The following is a 21,824-nucleotide window of genomic DNA, read 5'->3' as shown; positions in this document are numbered from 1 at the left end:
AGTAAAAGATAAACACGAGAAGCAGATGAGTAGGACCAAATATGCATTTACTAAAATTAAAACTTGCATTTCTGGGCAGAAATATTAAGTTTTCAATTGAGAACATGGAGTTTATTTTTCCAAAATGAAACACTTGAGTTTGAGAGAAAAATACAAGTATTTTAAAACTCAGACAAGCTGACATATAGAGACAAAATTATTTTACCAAAAGTATTTACAACTGATATTTGAGTGATAATTCCTGCTGTGTTCAGTAAACCTTGGGGCAGATTTAGGAAAAGTGGTGCTGCACCCAGTGCAGCTCCACTTACCTTGAGCCCCTTAGTGCCCCCCTACAGCCACCATGTGTGCGCCATATATAAAATACGGACTACCATGGCGCGGGGGGCAATAGCATCAGTATGTACTGTTCAGGGTTAGCGCCAATATTTTGGTGCTAACCCTGAAAAGTACATAGGGGCCTATTGTAACCAATGGTGTGCCCCCTTTTAATGCCTGCTCTGAGCAGGCGTTAAATGCCCAAAAAATGGCGCAAAGAAATTTTTTAGATTTCTTTGCGCCATTTTTTCGGCACTTCTAATGGGGGAACGTCCCCCTTGCATACATTATGCCTGGCGCAGGCGTAATGTGGCGCAAGGGGTTACAAAGTGGCGCAACGCATGCATTGCACCAGTTTGTAAATATGGCGTGGCGTTTATGCCATAATATCGCCACATTAGCATAAAAAAATTATGCTAATGTGGCGATATATGGCACAAGGCGCTCTTAAATCTGCCCCCTAGTCCTGAAGGTATAGGGTATCTGGCGCTAAGTCTACCATTTCATGATTTTTGAGGAGACAATTCATTCTCGTTCTTTATTAAAGTTTTTATGACAGTGTCTCTCCTCCAGTCTGAGGCCAGAGCCTGAGACACTGGTGCAGCCTGTCCATAGTCTGAACATTTAAGGGTGTCTGTAACTGAGCTCAAGCTGTGTATGCCTTGAGATCTGAGTAACTTTCAATTTTCCACCAAGCCCTTTCAAATAGATTCTCTTCAGAGAATATTATTTATTGATGCAGGATTGAAAGAACACTAGAATGTAGGAATGAAGAAAACTGCTAAATACATTTTGAAAATAACATGCCATGGGAAACAGCATACCTTGAATTGTCATTAGTACCCATGGCTTTTAAATTAATTATTAGGAATATTGTACTGGAAAGTACACTTTTTTGCAAACATTGTTCAAAGTCTTCTTGTGGAGGGTGAATTCCCAACACACCAGGGGAGTCTTGCTTGATAATAAAAGTATAGAACATTTCATAAATGCCTTTCATAATCTATGGCTTTTTAGCCAATTTATATGACGATTATCCTGTAAAATGCGCCTATTGGCCTAGTTTTTTAAAAACATTTCTCAGGGGGAATATCCCCTTCAATATCTTCTGAAGAATGACAGGCAGGTTTGCTTGACTCACTCTCTTGATGTAAAAGGGGGCGTGTTTTTTTCAGTTACATGGGAAAGTACGTCACTGAATAGGCTTACCATGTAAATAGAAGCATGCAGGTATGAACCTCCCTGCACAAATATTGACTCCTTCACCACAGATATTGCCTAAACGAGTGCCTCATAGCAGAGACAATTTTTCAAGTCTCCTAAGCCTTACCTTTACCTAGGGTTGAGGAGGTCCCTGAGTGCAGAGCAAATTGTACATATACCTTCCTAGAATTAAACAAGGGGAAGTTTTCATTATGAGGCATCAACTTGCATAATTTTCATTGCATTCGCATTATTGTTGTTCCACGAAATTCCTGAAATTACACCCAGTTGCCTAATTCAACACCGTTTATGCAAAAGTCCTATAGCGGGAGCATGAGAACAACACGAACGCCCAGAACACGAGTGGCAGATGTTTGAGGCACTTGAGTTTTTTGCACTATTTTTTTTAGCACGAAATGCGTCCATGCATCCAAAACAGACATAAGAATACATTTCTCACTATCATATAGTAGATTTCCACTTTATGTTATTTCACATACGTTTTCCCAATTTATGCACAGGCAAAAGGAAATTATATGAATTTCGCACACACCTATACTAGTTTGTCATACAGATTAAAGTGCCTTGTGGGATTTTCCCTCGGGGATGCAGAATAGGTGGTCTCCAGGAGTGCTGGAGGAGGCTGAACCCTGTCATGCACATTCTCTTTTCGCTAGAGCTACAACAGTTCTATGATATCTTTAATGCTAAGATTATGCAGTTTCTCCAAACTTTCTATTGTTTAAATGCCAGTTTTCCCAGAGTTATGTAAAACCAAGAGGTGTACACTTACTACCATCCCTACCTTTAGAGATGCTAACAAGCTCATCTAGAGTCCTGCAGAAACTGGGAGACATTTGGGGTAACCTGTATTCAAAATCTTTACTGCATAATGAATGAAAATGATTTCAATCCAAAAAACCTAGTATCATAGCAAGAATGAAAACATATATTTTGAATTATATATTAGGCAATATTATAAATATTAGATGTGATCTAAAAGAGTGGTAACCTGACTACTACATATTTCCCAAATTTACAGCTTTAGAGAAATGTCATCATCGTACATTACCTCAGAATTATCATAAACAGTTTGCACCAGCTAAACTGAACGCAATTGATACAAAAACGTTTGTCGGAACCGTGTCACCACTAGTTGGCCCCCTCGTGTTTGCAGAGCATTCTACATGCCTGATGTCGTGCCTTAAAATATTTGGATTCAGCAGGGTCTGGCCAGGCATTTAGGCAATATTTTGAACTTGGCTTGGAGTTTTGGGCAATGAAGTGGAAACTTAATTTCTGTGGGTAATTACAGAAAACGCTTTCAACAACAACGGATTGCACACTGGAGTTGCTTTCGGAAATTCAAGTTTAAATTGTGGTATATCCGGAACACGTCGTTAATTAGTACTAATGTTTGTGATGGTGCAAAAGGAACCAACATATTCCAGACGATCAGGTGAATCTGAAGATAATATTGAGGCAGAATAGCTTTACAATCGTCTAATATTATTGCCAGATTTTTTGCGGGATTCTAACTCACACTCTAAATGGTCTTAGAAGTTTTTTTTTCTGTTTAAAGGCAGACCCAGACTAACCCTTTAGAGTGGTACGATGTTACTGGAAATGTAAGATTTAGTAAAAACTTCCAACAAAATATGTTCTATTTCCAGGGGCAACTCCTCCGTTATTGCGGAGGAGAGTTGCCCCCCGCCAGCAGCGGCAGTTGCAAAACCGTTACAAGAAAACAATAATAAACTGAGTTTATTATCATATTTTTGTAAAGAGGCAAGACCACGGGGGTGACAAGCAGTGAGTGCACTCCCCCTCACAGTGCATGTGTGTTTGGCTGACCGTCTTGGGTCAGCCAAACACACATGCGCAGTGTGCTCTCTCCAGCCCAGCACTGTGTTGCCGGGCTGGAGAGAGCAGGAACAGGCTCGCAGTCTGCCTAGCAAGCGCCCTGGCTGGGAGCACCCCGCCAATCCTGACGCTGCTTTGAGCAGAGTCGGGGTTGGCCACAGGGCAGGCTGGAAGCCTATGCCTGCAGCCTGCGATGGAGAAGCAGAGCAGCTCAGTGGTGAGTGAAGGTAAGTGTATTTTTTTTTATTAAATTAATGTTTATTCCCTTCCTCATCTCCCTCTGCGCGCCGCCCTGCCCCTTTCGCGCCACGCGAGCCATTGCAGTCTAAAAAGCTATTGCAAATGTAAATCTTTGCCTTCTCTTATTATCTAGCCCAGTGATACTCAAAGAAAGTACGCTGGGGACCACATGCAGCCCTCCTGGCCTTTATATGCGGATCCCTGGTCAACAGCGGCACTGTGCTGCTGTTTGCTGGACTCGATACTAAGATTAAGGCTATCTTAATCTGGCAAGCATTTATTTAAAGGTTAATTGCAATTAAGGAAAGGAAGTAACTAGAATGTCATTAACTTTAGGAGCACCTTCATTTCCAAAGAGCTCTTGCAGCAAATGTGAAAATCTGATAAAGTCTGGTCAAAATTAAAAAAGTGTATTTATACTTGCCAATTTACTAATTAATTTCACCATGTGAGGAGGGGGTGGGGCCATGGCAGGGAAGGACCTCGTGCAAGAGCTACATAAGAGGCACTCTACCCTCTCCAAGCCCCCCGCACCCAAAATAAAAAGGGTAATTGAGGCTGCTGCTGATGTTCTAGGTATTTTCACACCTCTTAATGGACATCAACTGCTCAATGCCTCCAAAAACGAGGTGGAAATCACACGGATGACCATGGGAAGGGAGCTGAAAAACACTGTGGCACCTTGTGAGTTGTCAGCTCTGGTGTATTTCACTAACATGCAGAACCGTTTCATTTTAGAAACCTCAGATTATATAAGTGCATTGAGAAGTATATATTTTTTAAGTGATAGTTTTCAAACATTAATTTAGGAATATTCATGCTGACCCTACCCTGGACAACAATGGCAATAGTGAACTAAGAGGCAAGTCAGTTGTTACGTGCACATTTTGGGTGGCCAGGTTTGCTATTTTACATGAACATTATAGTTTATTAAATCAAACACAGGAGAAGCATTTGTACAGCGCACGTCCTAAAGTCATGTATTTCAAGGTTGCTTCATAAGTGATTGTAGGAAGCTGGCCTGGTGTGTGGTGGGTACCTGGGGTACTTACACCTGACACCAGGTCCAGGTATCCCCTATTAGTGTAGTGTATGCAGTGTCTAGAAGCCAGGCTCTCTAGCTGTGGATGAGCAGCCAAGGCTTATCTATGAGACATGCAAAGCTCATGCAATACCACTGTAGTCACACAGCACTTACACACATGAAAGAAAACACTCAGTGTTACAAAAATAAAGGTACTTTATTTTAGTGACACAAATACCAAAAAGTTCTAGAGAGACAACCCTCCAATAGGAGGTAAGTAACACACTAGATATGTACACTAGTAATCAGCAATAGGCATAGAAAGTGATAGAAAACAGTGCAAACGCAAATAAACAATAGTGACCCTCAGGGGAGCCCAAAACATATACTAAAAAAATGGAATGCGAACACAGAACCCCCTCCTGGGTAAGTGGAATGTGTAGAGGGGAGCTGGGGGTACTAGGAAACCCCAAAGATAAGTGCCACAGTGCCCCCTTGCAACCAGGAAAAAGGGAGTAAGTTACAAGATTATCCCCAAACCACCTAAAAGGAAGAAAATGAAGAAAATGCAACACCCAGACAAGACTGCAAGAAACCAGAAGTGGATTCCTAAAGAGGAAGACTTGTGGAAAAAGGGGACCAAGTCCAGAAGTCACAAAAGAGTCCAGGGGGATCAGGAGCTACTACCCACCCACCTGTGGATGCAGGAGTTGGTGGACAGTAGGACGAAGACGGTCAGGGCTCTTAGAAGTGGAAGCTGGTAACCTGAGGGGGAAAATCCATGCAGAGGCTCCCAGACCTGTGAGGTGAGGGTGGAGGGGAGTAGGGGGGGAAGCGTTAGGTGAGGCCGTTGCCTGCTCGAAACTGGCAATGCCCAGTGTATAGTCAGTAGAGGCTGTGGCTTCCTGAGCCTGACCCTAAAGACCCTGGTGGTTTGTGCTGGGGTCCCTCTCCTCTGTTGGGGGCCTGGACTGCTGTGTCGGGGGAACTGCCAGCTGAGTTAGAACTTGGTGATACTGACTTCCTACTCATGGACTCCTGAGGAAACCTGGTCTGCTGCTCGTACCTGCCTCCATGACATGGGTCAGATTACAAGGGAGACTTGGCACTGAGATGAGCTCCAACTTGATGACTTGCCCTTAGAAGCCCGCACCACTGTTAGGACAGCCTTTTGGTAGGCAGTGGGGCACCCGAGTGTTGTTGCATGCAGCTGGAGATCCGATACCACCCTTGAGCGAGGAATCTCCCTCCTCCCACATTGCAGATAACAAAGAAAGGGCCCCTCTGGCCTGTATCCCAATCTTGCACCCCTAACTCAGGGTCCTCTGTACCATGTGGAGCTACCTATACATGGACACTTCATGGAACTTGGGGACCTTCGTTTGGTACTCCCTGTGAATACCATAGGAGTTGCAGGAGGAGAAGCGAGTCTCTCCTTGAAGAGAAGAGGGGACCTTTGTTGCCACTGGGCTTTTAGTGCTCAAATTTCTGTAGGGGCTGCCGGAGGGAGAGGAACAAAGTCTGAGGCTGAGGTAGCTGAGTTCTTGATCCTAGTCAAGTCCTTGGTCATCTGGTAGCCTTGGGACGCCTCCCTCTCTGCTTGTCATTGGTGCCCCTGGAGCACTATGATACACCATGGTGAAAGATAAAACCACCAAAACGATGCAGGAAACTAAAATGGACCAATACGCGTGAGGGACCAAGAGCACGGATGTAAAGACCCAGGTTGGTGATGGGGCCTCTAGTGCCCCATATGGCCCTACTGGAGCCCAAATTTTGGCTGCTGTTGAAAAATCAGGTCATATGCTAGAAACCAAGGTTCATGCCATTTCATTGGCAGTTAACCTCCTGCCAACCAACCTACGAAACGTTAATGAAAGATCCTTCTAAACAGAAAAGTCCATTGTGGCCTTAAAGTGGGAACTCAACACATAAAAAATTACATTACTGTCTGCTCCCTCTCCAAGCTGGTTCACAATCTGGACAGTAGGATGCTGAGGGCTGGTCCTGTAGGTGCACCCTGAGGTTTGTGGGGTTTCCAGAGGGCTCAGCGGGTCAAAATCCTGAAACATTTTTGTAGTCCTGAATAATAGCTACTTTGAAGCTCCAGGGACTTTCACGGTGTTGCATAATTAAGAAGGCACATGGCTCTGGCTGCTGCCCCTTCTCCCGGGGTTCCACAAGGACCATCATTTGCAAAATTCTGAATTATAAATACTGAGACCTTATCCTGAGAAGGGCCAGAGTCATGGGTGACCTTAGATACAAAGGAACAGCTATCTGGATTTTTCCAGACTACATACAGAAAATCTAGCGTGTAAGGTGAACTTCTGATCCAGTGAAACAGAAACCTAGGGCCTTGGGTTTAAAATACATGCTACTCTTCCCTGCAAAACCTCATGGTATTCATGATCGAAAGTAAAAAAATTTCAACACACCAGATGAGGTCTGGGGTCGACTGAAGATTGGGAGAGTTATTGGACCTCTAAGGGTGGCTGCTTTGTGACATAGTGCTCGCAGCCACTCGAGTGTGCGGTCTGGCTCTGCAGCTGAGAGGGAAAGATGTCTATGGGGCAGGAGTCACTGTGATCAGCTAGTGGTTGAAGATGATAGCACTATATGGATGTGGGTCACTTTTAAAGGCTTGTCATCTGAAGAGGCTTCTGGGGAGGGTGGGAACTGCAACACTGGGGCTCACGTATGCAATAAAAATGTCCAGAGCAACACTGTCTGGTATACACAGGTGGTCTCCAAAGCCTGTGACAATGGTTAAATGTGAGATGGCCACAGGATTGTACAATTAGGGTAGCTGGGAATGGTTCCTTTCACTGCCAACCCAGTTATAGGAGCTTCTGGATGGTCGCCCTCCTCTGCGTATTGCAGTTACAGGTTACTGGGACGCAAGTCACAAATATCAGGTAGCAGATAGATGTCCACAATCTAGGGGTGTGTCTTCATTTATGTTAGGGTACTGATTCAATCTTTATTTTGATCAGAACTGATGGGTAGGCACAAGGTTAGTTTATTTCAGGGTGTTTATCTGGGGAGGGAAGTAGTGGGTTGTTTTCAGGCTGAAAGTCGACCGTATGCCTACGAGTTTCACTGTATTACAACTATCTTTATATAGCAGTCCCGGCTACTTAATATGTTTATTCCCCTTAGGAGAATCCTTGCAATTTCATCACACTGCACAACTGTCACCAGACAGTGGGAAAACACAACTGACAATGTCTGCTTCATATAAAATATTCACAAGGAATGTTAGAGGCTTTAATGGTTTCCTTAAATGAGGAGGAGGGGCCTACACTCACGCCTGCTCATTTGTGCCATAATGCGCCTGGGACACTCAGCAGCGCAGGGTGTTTTGTGAGGCTGGGGCTCTGTTTGTTGCAGGAGGGGCTTGCTGTCCTGCAATTTTGTAGTGTTCTGGCTCGCGGCATCGGCGCGCGGTGTTTTCTTTGATCCGCGTGCCGCTCTCGTGATCCAGCTCGGCACGAGACGCGTTCGGTTAACGCTCCGTGCCGAACAAATTGTGTTTGAAAAAGGGTGAGAGAGCGTTGGGTGTAGCTGGACTAAGGAGCTTGCCTGTTACATGTTGCCAGGGTGGTTTCTATAAATAAATAAACCTGGACGAAATCCACTTACGTTTTAGCGGCATTATTACTACATTTTGTGGCGACGAGGGAAGAAACCACCCAGCGAACCCACAAGTCAAGATTTGGAGGTGTTTTCCTTTCGTCATGAGCAACGCTGTGAGTCTTAACCCTGCCCCTTCAACTAGAAAGCTAACTGTAAGACTATAATTCTGTTTTTTTTTTTTGGCCTTTCCAACAAAGACTCATTTTGCAACTAGAGCGCTAACTTCTTTTTGTGAAATTGATGTGGAACAGAACAAACGCCATTTTTTTTTCCTGAACATAAATTTTCTGAAAGCAGAAGATTATTTTTTTTAACTGTTGATTGTTACCTACACAAAGTATTTGCTCTGGAATCAGAATGCAGGCTGTTACACCTTCACCACCTTTTTTAGAAACTCCTGGTGACCCACCTATCACGTGGAAACGTTGGTTTGATGCTTTTGAAACATATTTAGGTGCGTTAGGAGCTACTAGATTTAGACCAGAAAGAAAGAAATGTCTTTTATTACACTCGTTTGGGTTTGAAGGGAGATCTACGTTTAAACATTTACCAAATGTAGAAGCACAACAAGATGAAGAACTTGATGAATTCCAAGAAGCAGTTAAAAAATTGGAATTGAGGTTCAATGAGCCCCCGAGTTTAGTCGTTTTAAGACATACATTTTTCAAACGAACACAGAAATCTAATGAAGACATTGATACGTACATATCAGCTTTAAGATCTTTGGTAGCTGAATGCGAATTTGATAATTTTAGTGATCAACTTGTAAGAGACCAATTCATTTGCCACTGTTTGGACAAAAATATTCGTCAGAAGCTCTTGACTTTGGGGAATCCTAGCCTTAATGAATGTATCAGAATTGCTAAAATCATTGAAACTTCTGTACGATCAGTGAAGGAACTTGAAGACAAGCCTCAAGAACATGTCGGCCCTGTGTATAATAAAGAGACTTCAGTCTTTCAAAAAAAAGGAGATTCCTTGAGAAACACCAACTCTAAATCGTTTTTTCTCAATCCAATTTTTGTTTCAGATGTGGAAATAATTTTAATAAGAAAGGGAGTAAACCTTGTCCAGCAAAGTTTGTCACTTGCAGGTTGTGCAACAAAGTTGGCCATTTTGCTAAAGTTTGTCAAAGCACCAATGGTAACAAAACTAATGTTGGTGCTATCAAAGATGAAACTCAGGATTTTCAAGAAAGTGATCTTGTTTCTGATTTACAAGACATGGTGTTAGTTGTTAATGATGATGTGGTCAAGTGGCGTGATCCGTCGGACTGTGTTGATCCGTACGTGGAATTGGGCGTTGGAGACAAAGTTATTCATCTGTTAGTTGACTCTGGTGCACACATTACAATGATCACTAAAGAACTTTTCCAAGATACGTGGAATGATAGACTTCTTCATCCTCCAGACAGATCTCCGGTGTCATACGAAGGACGGAAAATTGACTTGTTGGGATATTTTGAAGATGTTCTGAAATTCAAAGGGAGAGTTATTTATGGAAAAATTTATGTAGCTGTAAAGGGTCTTAATATCCTTGGTTGGTTTCATCAAGGATTGTTCGGTATGATATTAAGACCGGGTACACGCGAGCAAGTGCTCGCCGTGAGGGATTCAGATATAGAAGAAGATTTATTAAATTATTTTCCCAAAGTCTTTTCTGGAGAACTAGGGAAAATTAAAGGTTTTAAGCACAGAATTAAAGTGAAAGAAGGTGCCCTGGCTATTAAACTCAAGATGAGGGGAGTACCTTTTAGTGCACGGAATGATTTGGAAAAGGAATTGATTTCTTTAACCAAGTCAGGTATTATTGAACAAATTGAGTCTTCACTTTGGCTTTCTCCTTTAGTCGTTGCTAAAAAAAAGAATGGAGAGCTTAGGGTATGCATAGACTTACGTGCTCTGAACAAAGAGATTTGGGTTGATTCCCATCCTTTACCGAAAATAAATGATTTGTTAGCTCTTGTTGCTGGTGCTAAGTTTTTTACTAAATTAGATTTAGCATCTGCCTACCACCAAATTGAATTGGAACCTGATTCCCGACATTTCACCGCTTTTGTTTCACCGTGGGGTACCTATCAGTATTGCAGGTTACCTTTCGGTTTAGCTTCAGCTGCGTCTGTGTTCCAAAGGGTAATGGAAAGTTTACTCAAGGGCATTGATAGAGTAGCCATATTCCAAGACGATGTGTTGATTTTTGGGCCGGATCGTCAATCTCATGATGCCACACTCAGACAAGTTCTGTCTATTTTTCAACAACGAGGAGTTGTGTTAAAAAGGGAAAAGTGTGAATTTCTCAAAGAAGAGGTAGAATATCTGGGCCATGTGATTTCTAGTTCCGGTGTCAAACCAAAACCTGGTTTGGTTCAGAACATTCTTGATGCGGCTCCTCCCACTGATAAAAGTGGTGTTAAAAGATTTTTAGGCCTTTGTGAATTCTATTCTCGGTTTATTAAAGATTTTGCTTCCAGAGTTAGACCTATTTCTAACTTACTGAAAGCGAAAGTAGATTTTAATTGGAATAGTGATTGCATTGAAGCATTTAAATGGATTAAACTTCAGCTTTCCAAATGTGTGGGACTGAAACCGTTTAATCCTGAGCTGAAGTCTGTGCTCACTGTTGATGCCAGTAATGTGGGTTTAGGGGCAGTTCTTACGCAATAAACTCCCGATGGTGAAAACACTGTGGGTTTTGCTTCCAGAGTCCTAAGAGATTCGGAATGCCTGTATTCGGTTATTGAAAAGGAGCTCTTAGCCTGCTGGTGGGCGATAGAGAAATTCCGCACTTATCTCTGGGGTACTAAGTTTTTGCTCCAGACAGACCACAAACCTCTCATTTTTATATTAAGTGGGAGGAATGTAAAAAATTGTTCGCCCAGGATTGCAAGGTTTTCAGCTCGCCTCCTTCAATTTCATTTTGATATTCAGCATATTTCTGGAGGAAAAAATGCACGAGCTGATTTTCTCTCTAGGTTCCCTACGGTTTCCCCATCTCAGGTCTTAAAAGATGAATGTGACGATGAGAGTTGCATAATAGCTTCTCTTGAATTGGATGATGCTGGTCCATTTTCTGAAGCAGAATGGATTTCGGCTACAGATAATGATCCTGTCTTGAAAACCGTTTCTAAATTTATCAGTGAGGGGTGGCCTAAGGAGAAGTCTTTGGAACCGGGTATTCAGCCTTTTTTTTTAATTAATGAAGAATTATCATTGGAGGGTGGATTGGTTATGAGATCCGACAAGTTGATACCTCCTCATGTTTTCAAACAACAAATAATAACAAAAGCCCATGAGGGACACCTAGGTTCGACTTTCACTAAACGTAGAGTACTTTCATTTTTCTGGTGGCCCCAAATGGATACAGAAATAGATAATCTAGTCAAGGGTTGTGTTATTTGTGCATCTAGCGATAAAGTTCTTAAAACATCTGTGCCACCCTTAATGTCCATTGAACTGCCGGAGAGACCCTGGGTGAAACTAGGTGTTGATTTGATTGGTCCTTTTTACACCCTGACGTCAAATGCTAAGTTTGCTTTAGTTCTGTTAGATTATTACTCAAAATGGCCAGAGGTCAGATTTATTAGCGAACCAAATTCAAAAGCTGTGGTGAAATTTATTAGAGATGTGTGCATGAGGGAGGGTTTCCCCAAATATATTGTTTCGGATAATGGGGTTCAATTAGTTTCCAATGAAGTGGAACAGTTTTTCAGGAGTAGTAGTATTAAACACCTAAAAAGTTATTTGTTTCACCCTCAAACCAATGGCCTTGTAGAACGCTTTAATCGGGTCCTGGGTGATTGTATTAAATGGGCCATACAGAACAAAGTTGACATTCACTCTGCTACTCAATCAATGTTGTGGTTCTATAGGACTACACCCCAGTCTTCCACTATGGTTTCTCCTTTTGAATTATTACGAGGTAGGAAACCAGCCACTGAGTTTAAGCCTGCGTGGATGTTCAAGTTATTGAAACAAGAGGTGTGTGTCCAAAGCTTAGATCATTTTGTGAGAAGGAATGTAGCAAGGGCTCAAAATTCACAAAAACTCCATTATGATGAAAGGAGGAAAGTGTCTGATTTGGAGGTGAATGCAGGTGATTTCGTGAAAATCAAATTTGGTGGTTTTATCAAGAAAGGGGACTCAAAGTTTTCGTCACCGGTTTTAGTCAACAAAGTATGTGGAAATGCTGTCAGGGTTGAGGGGGGTCATTGGTGGAACAAGTCTAAAGTTGTGAAAGTTCATTGTCCAGACAGTATGAGCCTGTTAGTTGGTGAAGCTGAGCGTCATAAAAATTGTGATTTTCAGGATGATGGTTCGAATGAGCGTGAAGATGCAGGCAAGGTTCGTGATGATTTCTCTATGGTACGCAGAAGTACTTGTTAAAGACGTAAGCCTCACAGATTCAGATGAATATATGTATTGTTATTTTTGTATTCCTTTAGAATATTGTGGTTACAAATTCAATTGTTCTTTGCCTCTCGTTTTATATGTTTTTTTTGTTTTTTGTCAATACTTATATTTCATTGTAATTGTATAAATAGAGTTGTTTAGTATAATTACAAGTTGTACTAATGCTGTATTCTGAGTGTACTATGCATAGTTTTCCAATGTATAGTTATCGGTTTTCTCTTCCTTTATGTTTTTTTTTTGGAAGAGGAAAACCCATGTAGTGTTCTGGCTCGCGGCATCGGTGCACGGTGTTTTCTTTGATCCGCGCCGCTCTCGTGATCCAGTTCGGCACGAGACGCGTTCGGTTAACGCTCCGTGCCGAACAAATTGTGTTTGAAAAAGGGCGAGAGAGCGTCGGGTGTAGCTGGACTAAGGAGCTTGCCTGTTACATGTTGCCAGGGTGGTTTCTATAAATAAATAAACCTGGACGAAATCCACTTACGTTTTAGCGGCATTATTACTACAAATTTACATCACCCTGAGGGGTGGGAGACCCAAACTCACGTCTGCACTTTTGTTAGATAAAGCGCCAAGGACACTCCCAGAGTGCGGGACATTTTGTGAGGTTGGGGCTCTGTTGCTGGGGGGACTAGTGGTCCCCAATCACATTGCACTGCGGAGGAGCGGCCCGCACTCACGCCTGCAGTTTCGTGCTATAAAGTGCCTGGGAGCACGGAACGCACCTGGGTGTGTGCCCTGTAGTGTTGTTACAGGAAGTGGGTGAGACCACTTCCCCTGAGCTGAAGGGGCGATAAGGGATCCCCCTGCAGCGAAGCACAAGATGTAGAGACTAGGAGTGACGTAGGGGAGAGGATAAATAGGAGGGACGACATGGGAAAAGGAACGGGAGAAGAGTGGAAAATAAAGTAAAGTTACTCACAGCACATCCGTTGGTCGTGTCTTCCTTGCGCCGCTAGCTTGCGACACGACATGCCCTGGCCAAGAGCGGGCCCATCTGTGCCTGTCCACAGCCAGACAAGGCCCCTGTCTCTTTGTCCTGGGTTTTGGGGTGAGAGGAGGTTGCATCCTGGCCTGGAAGTCCGTTTATTTTTCAGCAAGCATGGGCAAAAAAAAAAAAAGGCAGTTAGTGCAAAACCTTAAACGGCCCCAGCCATACCACAATCTATTATTTTCTGGCCAGAGCAATGGGCATGATTTTCAGAGAGTGACTTGGGAGAGAGATGTTTGTAGTTGGGTATCACTATTACCTCAGCGGCCCCGCAATTGGCCGAGGACGCCTCTCAGAAGTGGAATTGGCTGCTTCAGGGGAGCCCAATTCTAGCCCAGTCTCTTCGGAGATGACGCCCTGTACTCCCAGCCGAAGCACCAGTGAGGCCTGCAAAGCCGTGACACCCCTTTCACTTGCCCATTTTCCAGCTGCCAAGCGCAAGCGTAAGTCACGGAGAAACACAAAGGTTTCCCTTACTCCCTCCTGCCCCCTCATAATTCAGACCATAATCACAAATGTGTCTCCACTGATTTTGCCAGGGAGCCCAATTTAAACAAACTCTTACAGAAGTCCTTTTCAGCAGAGCCTTCGCTCCCAATCCCCGCTGTAACGGAGCCTATATCAATGCTGAGGTCTAACTTGTCCCTATCCCCCAGCACATACACGTCACTGGCTACCTGCGATTAACCTTCCTCACGCCTGTTGTCCCAATTTTCTTTTTTGCTTGAATCTTTTTATTTTATTTCAGGTATGAAAACAATCACAGTTTGTGCACATTTACTGCAGTGAGAAAAAAGAGAAGCACATGCCCAGTTACAGCTTATTTGGTTCAATTGCGCTAACTTACAGAGTACCTTACATTAACTGTCAATAAGGATTCCCCACCACCAGAGCCGACAGAGTGGTATATCAGGACTAGGAGCTATTACGTGCCTCCATTCTTCGGAGTGCTCGGCGTTATGAGGTATTTAATACACCGGGACATCATCCTAAGGTGCAGCTGTCTCAGCATAGTAAAGAAGTTAAGATCTAGCATTAACATTGCATAGAACAATATAACAACAAAACAGTAACAGTAATTGGAATCAGTTCCCAAGGCTCCCAAACTTCCACCTCACATCGGGCTGAAAAGGAGGAACAGACCACGCGACACCGTTCTAAGGGGTAAAAGGCCGCTTTAATAGAACAGGTCCGGTGAAACAAATAACCTTGGCAACAAGCCTTACAAAACTATGACCTCACTAAACAAAGTTCCCTCCTAACCCCTCCCCCCCCACTAAACTTCCCCTTCCCAGTAACCCTTAATCAAAACTTTTCCCATCTGTCTTACTGCCCCCCTTCTGTATTTCCCTTGCCTTTCCGCCCTTGTGACCCTTGCTACAACCTCCCTGACCTCAAACTTCCGCCTCCTCCCCTCCCACTCAACGGCTTTATGTGCAAATCCCCCCGCCCCAACCAGACCTGTCTACCAGCGGCAGCCTAATTAAATAAAACAACAAACATACAACCAAGTTTCAAACAATTACCTGTCCTCTTAAAGCCTTTTTAAGCCCGAACCTGATAAACTCTGCCACTGAACTGAAAACCCTACGGGCAAACAACCCTCAAAAAAGACAAGACGAAAAAACTAGAAAAAACAAGGGAGTGTGGGTGGGCCAAAAAATGCCTGAGTACCGCCTCCTGGGTGTGATCACGGCCAAAGAGGCCGCCCAAACCCAACCCACACCTTTTATACTAACCCCCAGGATACCACCCCTTTCTGTCAACTACCCAATAAAATAGCCCGGTCCCTGTGCGGCCAGCTCCACCAGCCTGATAAGCCCGGGGGGAGACCAGGCATGCCTGACTCCCCCCAAACCCCCACCTCCGCATCCCTTCCTGCTCCACCCAACCAGATCACATAACGTGCAGACGCAGGACCCCTCATAACTCGCCTTGCTAAACCCCCATACCCTTCCCCTGGAGTGGTGGGGTTAAGCGCACTGCCAGGGGCGCAGCAATAAGTCACTGCACATAACCAGTTTATCAGGCCGTTCTCAGCATGATTTCTACATTCGCGTCTGCATCCGAGCCATGCCCTAGTTCTTGAAGCTCAAACAGCATCACATCCCATCCAGAAGCCAGGGGATATTTATGTAATCTCAAGCTGTCTTCCCTCTGCAGCACCACCCCCTTGGCTTCCGCCCATACCACAAACGATCTCCCCCATGCCTCTATCAAAGGGGGTTCCGTAGAATTCCATCTCCTGGTAATGAGGTGTTTGGCCGTCAAAAGGGCCAAATCCAGGAATCTTGAGGAAGCCTTGTGTTTTTTAGCTCTGGGAAAAAAAGCCCAGAATACATGCTTCCCACGTGGTCAACTGTGGGCGCGCCGTAAAATCTGACATCCGCAACAACAAATCACGCCAGTAAGAGCACATAGAGGAACAGGACCATAACATGTGTAGCAAGTCCCCCGCCACCAAAGCACAGCAGGGGCAGGCTGCATCTGTGCGATAAAAAATAGATTGATTTTAGATGGAGTAAGAGTGGCTCTATGGAATATATATAATTAGATAAGGCGGATTTGAGCATTATGCGGAATGCTGGTGTGGCTTTTCAGTGCCGCGTCCTATTCTTTATCTGTGCAGGGTCTGGCCAGATCACCCTCCTAACTTGCCTGCAATGCGGCGCAGGTATGAACTGTGTGTGTCTGAAGCATGTCAGTGAACCGATGTATCAAATGTCTACCCTGTCCCATAACCTGCATGTATTGTACCAGTAGATGCATTGGCGGTTTGGCAGAGATGTCCCCCCAATTCTATGATAATGTCGCTATCAAGGAGTTGTGCAGCAAAACCTGCCCTGGGGGCAGGCCAGTCTCCTCTGCTAGTGCAGCAAATAGGGTTAGAGCGCCCTCGTTATTCAGATCTCCCAGTGTATGCAGCCCAGCAGCATGCCAAGTTTCCAGCTCTGTCTTAGTCGTAAGCTGCGCACCACGTGGCGTGCCCAACACAGCCAGAGCCGATGCATAAGGAGGGACTGTGTGTGTGAGGCGTAGGCTCCTACGATAACATCGATGCATCAAACTCACCAGGAGCGGGTCCAGCACCCTCACCCACGCGATTAGATGAAATAGATCGGATACCTCAGATATTGTCCAGCTGTGTCTGACAACTGGAGTCCAGAAAGCCACCTGGCCGCCCACTACAGCTGGGAAGCCAGGTAGTATTGCTCCATGTTTGGCAGCATCAGACTGCCCCATTCCAGTGGCAAGTACAATTTTGTCAGCACCACTCTACAGCGGCCTTTGTTCCAAATAAATTCCCTAATTCTGGACTCCAGCTCCCTAAAAAAAGTAGCAGAAATATATAAAGGTAAATTGGAGAAATAGTATAGCATCCATGGGAGAGTCAACATTTTCAGAGGAACTACTCTTCCCATCACCAAGAGCGGTAGCACTTGACAAAAATGTATTTAAGCACAGACAGATGTTACAGCTCGCTTGAGGTTCCCATCATGCAGATCCTCCACACTGTGATTGAGATTAATATATATATATATATATATATATATATATATATATATATTAATGCCCAAGTGTCTGAACGTCCTGGGTTGCCAGGGAATGAGTAGACTGGATAGGTTAAAACCTCGATCTTGCAAATCGGAGCTAAAGGGAAATAAGCATGATGTCATTCAATTGACCCACAACCCTGATATCATGGCAAAGCGTAGTAATATATCTGCAACTTCATCAGGAACAGTGGAGATATTTCTAAAATACAGGAGAACATCGTCTGGGTAGAGGGACACAGTATGTCAGCTATCTCCTAGCAGGATACTCAAGGCCTCCCCACTTTGGGGGAGTTCTGCTGTCAGGAGCTCTTTCGCCAACAAGAACAGCAGCGGGGGAAGGGGGCAACCCTGATGAGTCCCTCTGCACACCATGATTGGCTCAGAGATAATCGTGTCAGTGCTGACCCTGAGCTGAGGTTGGGTATATAACAATTTCACCAACCATAAGAAGCTGGGGCCAAGGCCCAAACTGCGCAGTACCTAAAACAAGAAAGGCCATTCCAATGAATCAAAGGCCTTTTCCAGATCCAATACCAGAGAGCTTGCCCCAGGCCAGTCTTGTGTCGAGTCTCCATGACCCGGAAGAAGTGCCTGATATTTAAGGAACTGCTGCGTGCCATCACAAAGCCGTTCTGATCTGGGTGGATCAACTGGAGGGACCAGGGGCACCAGCCGCGTTGCCAGAATGTTATAATTTGTGTTAAGTATCACCAGTGGTCTACAGGAACCCAGACCCCTTGGATTTTTGCCAGGTATAGGAAGAGAGATCAGGGATGCTGCCAACAGGGTCTACTCATACAGCCGCAGCAGGCTGGGCAACATCATAGAGGAGTATTGTTGGACCTGGCTTTTTGACAGGGTCATCCCCAAACTTTTTGCCTTCCTCCTTTTCTTTTTCTGACCTCATTTTTGCTGGTTTTTAGACTCTGCGCACTTTACCACTGCTAACCAGTGCTAAAGTGCATATGCTCTCTCCCTTAAAACATGGTAACCTTGAATCATAACTGATTGGACTATTAATTTACTTATACGTCCCTAGTAAGGTGCACTTTATGTGCATAGGGCTGGTAAATTTAATGCTACTAGTGGGCCAGCAGCACTGGTTGTGCCACCCACTTAAGTATCCCTTTTTCCTTGTCTCAGGCCTGCCATTGCAAGGCCTGTGTGTGCAGTTTCACTGCCACCTCGACTTGGCATTTAAAAGTACTTGCCAAGCCTAGAACTCCCCCTTTTCTACATATAAGTCACCCTTAATGTGTGCCCTAGGTAACCCCTAGAGCAGGGTGCTGTGTAGGTAAAAGGCAGGACATGTACCTGTGTAGTTATATGTCCTGGTAGTGTAAAACTCCTAAATTCGTTTTTACACTACTGTGAGGCCTGCTCCCTTCATAGGCTAACATTGGGGCTGCCCTCATACACTGTTGAAGTGGCAGCTGCTGATCTGAAAGGAGTAGGAAGGTCATATTTAGTATGGCCAGCAAGGTAATACAAAATCCTGCTGACTGGTGAAGTCGGATTTAATATTACTATTCTAGAAATGCCACTTTTAGAAAGTGAGCATTTCTTTGCACTTAAATCCTTCTGTGCCTTACAATCCACGTCTGGCTGGGCTTGGTTGACAGCTCCTTGTGCATTCACTCAGACACACCCCAAACACAGGGTACTCAGCCTCACTTGCATACATCTGCATTTTGAATGGGTCTTCCTGGGCTGGGAGGGTGGAGGGCCTGCTCTCACACAAAGAACTGCCACACCCCCTACTGGGACCCTGGCAGACAGGATTGAACTGAAAGGGGACCTGGTGCACTTCTTAGCCACTCTATGAAGTCTCCCCCACTTCAAAGGCACATTTGGGTATAAAACAGGGCCTCTGCCCTACCTCATCAGACACTTGCTGGAGAAGAAACCTGAACCAGAAACTACATCCTGCCAAGAAGAACTGCCTGGCTGCTCAAAGGACTCACCTGTCTGCTTTCTACAAAGGACTGCTGCCTTGCTGTTGGCCTGCTGCCTTGCGGAACTCTTGTCTGGCTGTGAAAGTGCTCTCCAAGGGCTTGGATAGAGCTTGCCTCCTGTTCCCTGAAGTCTCAGGACCAAAAAGACTTCTCTCTTTCACTTGGACGCTCCTTGCGCCGAAAATTTCGACGCACAGCTTGTTCCGTGGCGAGAAAAACACCGCACACCGACGCTGATCGACACGACGCTCTTGGGACGACCGAAAATCCGACGCACGGCTTCGCAAGGACAACGCCGCCCGACCTCTAAAGGAGAAATCAACGCGACGCCTGCCGTGAGATCGTAATTTCGACGCGCAGCCCCGCAGAACGACGCGCAGCCGGAAAACAAGCAGGAAAATCCACGCACAGACCCGGGACATCTGGTAATCCCCGCGATCCACGAAAAGAGACTGTCCGCGAGCCGGAAAACGACGCACAACTTCGCCGCGTGGAAAATAACGCAAGTCCGTGTGTGCTGGGGAGAAATCGACGCACACACCCTTTTTCCACGCACCTCTTCTTTTGTGGCCCTCGGAGGAGATTTTTCCACTCCAAACCAGGTACTTGTGCTTGAAAGAGACTTTGTTTATATTCTAAAGATTTAAGACACTGTATTTCACTTTTCAGTGATATCCCTACAATTTCCCACTGCAAACTTTATTCTTTTTGACCTACAATTATCCAGATAAATATTATATATTTTTCTAAACTCTGTGTGGTGTATTTTTGTGGTGCTATATGGTGGTATTGTATGATTTATTGCACAAATACTTTACACATTGCCTTCTAAGTTAAGCCTGACTGCTTGTGCCAAGCTACCAGAGGGTGGGCACAGGATAATCTTGGATTGTGTGTGACTTACCCTGACTAGAGTGAGGGCTTTTGCTTGGACAGGGGGTAACCTGACTGCCAACCAAAAAACCCATTTCTAACATTGGTGATCAGTGGTGAGGATAGGACTTGTATTTGTGCAGTGACATACAGTAGCTAAGTATTTCACTACCTACCCACAGTTGAAGGTCAACTTGGTTTTTATCTCTTTTTGCAAATCCGTTTTTTTTCCTGACAATTTTCAAAAACTAAATCCTCACTCAACATGTCTAGTCATGACCTAGTCTAGTTGGATACATATACAGTCAAACAAATAAGAGGATTTTGCAGGGCATTGAAGGTACCCACCCAAGGGGCCTCCAGAAAGGAGGACTTTTAAGTGGCGCTGAGTGCCTGGGCAGAAGCCCATGTAGAGGATGATGAGGAAGAGGAGCCAGAAAATGGCCCCTCAGAGGAATTTTCACTATCTGTGGATGGTGCTACCACTGCAATTGTGCCCCCTTCCAGACCAGGGAGCAGTGTCTCTGTGCAAAGCCTGACCGCAGAGGAAAGGAGAGAAGAAAGGGAGTTTCAATTGCAAATGGCAAAACTGAAAATTGAGGCTCAACAGGAGGAGAGAAGGGCAGAAAGAGAAGCCAAGCAAGCTGAAGCTGAAAGAGCAGCCAAACAAATTGAAGCCGAAAGAGAAACCAAACAGGTGGAGGCTGAGAGAGCTTTGGCTGAAAAGAAACTATTGTTGGCTCATGAACTGAGTCTCAAGGAGCTGGAGATCAAGGCAAGACAGTCTGAATCCAGCAATAATGGTGGCAGCATACTGACAGGACCTGCTGGAGAAAAGAAGGTTCGTATACCCAAAAATGTGGTGCCCAGTTTTGTGGTGGGAGATGACATAGATAAATGGTTAGCTGCTAATGAAGTTGCACTAAGGGCTCATGAGGTTCCTGAAGGGCAATGGGGGGTAGCTACGTGGGGTTATGTACCGCCATTGGGGAGGGATACACTCCTCACATTGGATCAACCTGATCAAAACACATACCCACTTCAGAAAGCCACTTTACTTGCCAAGTTTGGGCTGATCCCTGAGGGATACCGTCAGAGGTTCAGGGACAGCACCAAACAAACCACACAAACATGGGTAGATTTCTTTGACTTCTCCAGTAAGGCACTGAATGGATGGGTGCGGGGCAACAAAGTAGCTGATTATAAAGGTTTATATGACTTGATTCTGAGAGAGCATATGCTTAATACTACTTTTACAGAGTTGCACCAGCACTTAGTGGATAGTAAGCTGACTGATCCCAGGAAGCTTGCTGAGGAGGCGGACCTCTGGGCAAGCACCAGAGTGTCCAAAAAGGTATCTGGGAGTGACCCCGAGAAGGGTAGTTCCGGTTCCCCCCAACAAAGTGAGGGGGAGGTTAGAAATGACCCAGACGAGTCCCAGAGTAAGGGGGGAAGAAAGGGTTCCCATGCCTCATCTAAGAAACAGGGTGGGGGTTCTGGTGGGCAGTGGCCCAAAGCATCCCATTCCCAACCCCGCTGCTTTGAGTGTTCCCAGATAGGACACAGGAAGGGGGACTCTGTCTGTCCAAAGAACTCACCCAATATTGGGACCTCTACAGGGGTGGCCCATGTGGCCTTAGGGGAATGTAGTCCCCAGGGGCAGGTCGTAGACCATGCCTTCATCTCCTCTAGTTGGGAGGTGGACTCAGAGGGTAAAATGGTGATCCCTGAGGGTGGGAGTCGTCACTTCCACCA

This window comes from Pleurodeles waltl, chromosome 11, assembly GCF_031143425.1.
Source record: "Pleurodeles waltl isolate 20211129_DDA chromosome 11, aPleWal1.hap1.20221129, whole genome shotgun sequence".
NCBI classification, from domain to species: Eukaryota; Metazoa; Chordata; class Amphibia; order Caudata; family Salamandridae; genus Pleurodeles; species Pleurodeles waltl.
This window is presented reverse-complemented; position numbering follows the sequence as displayed.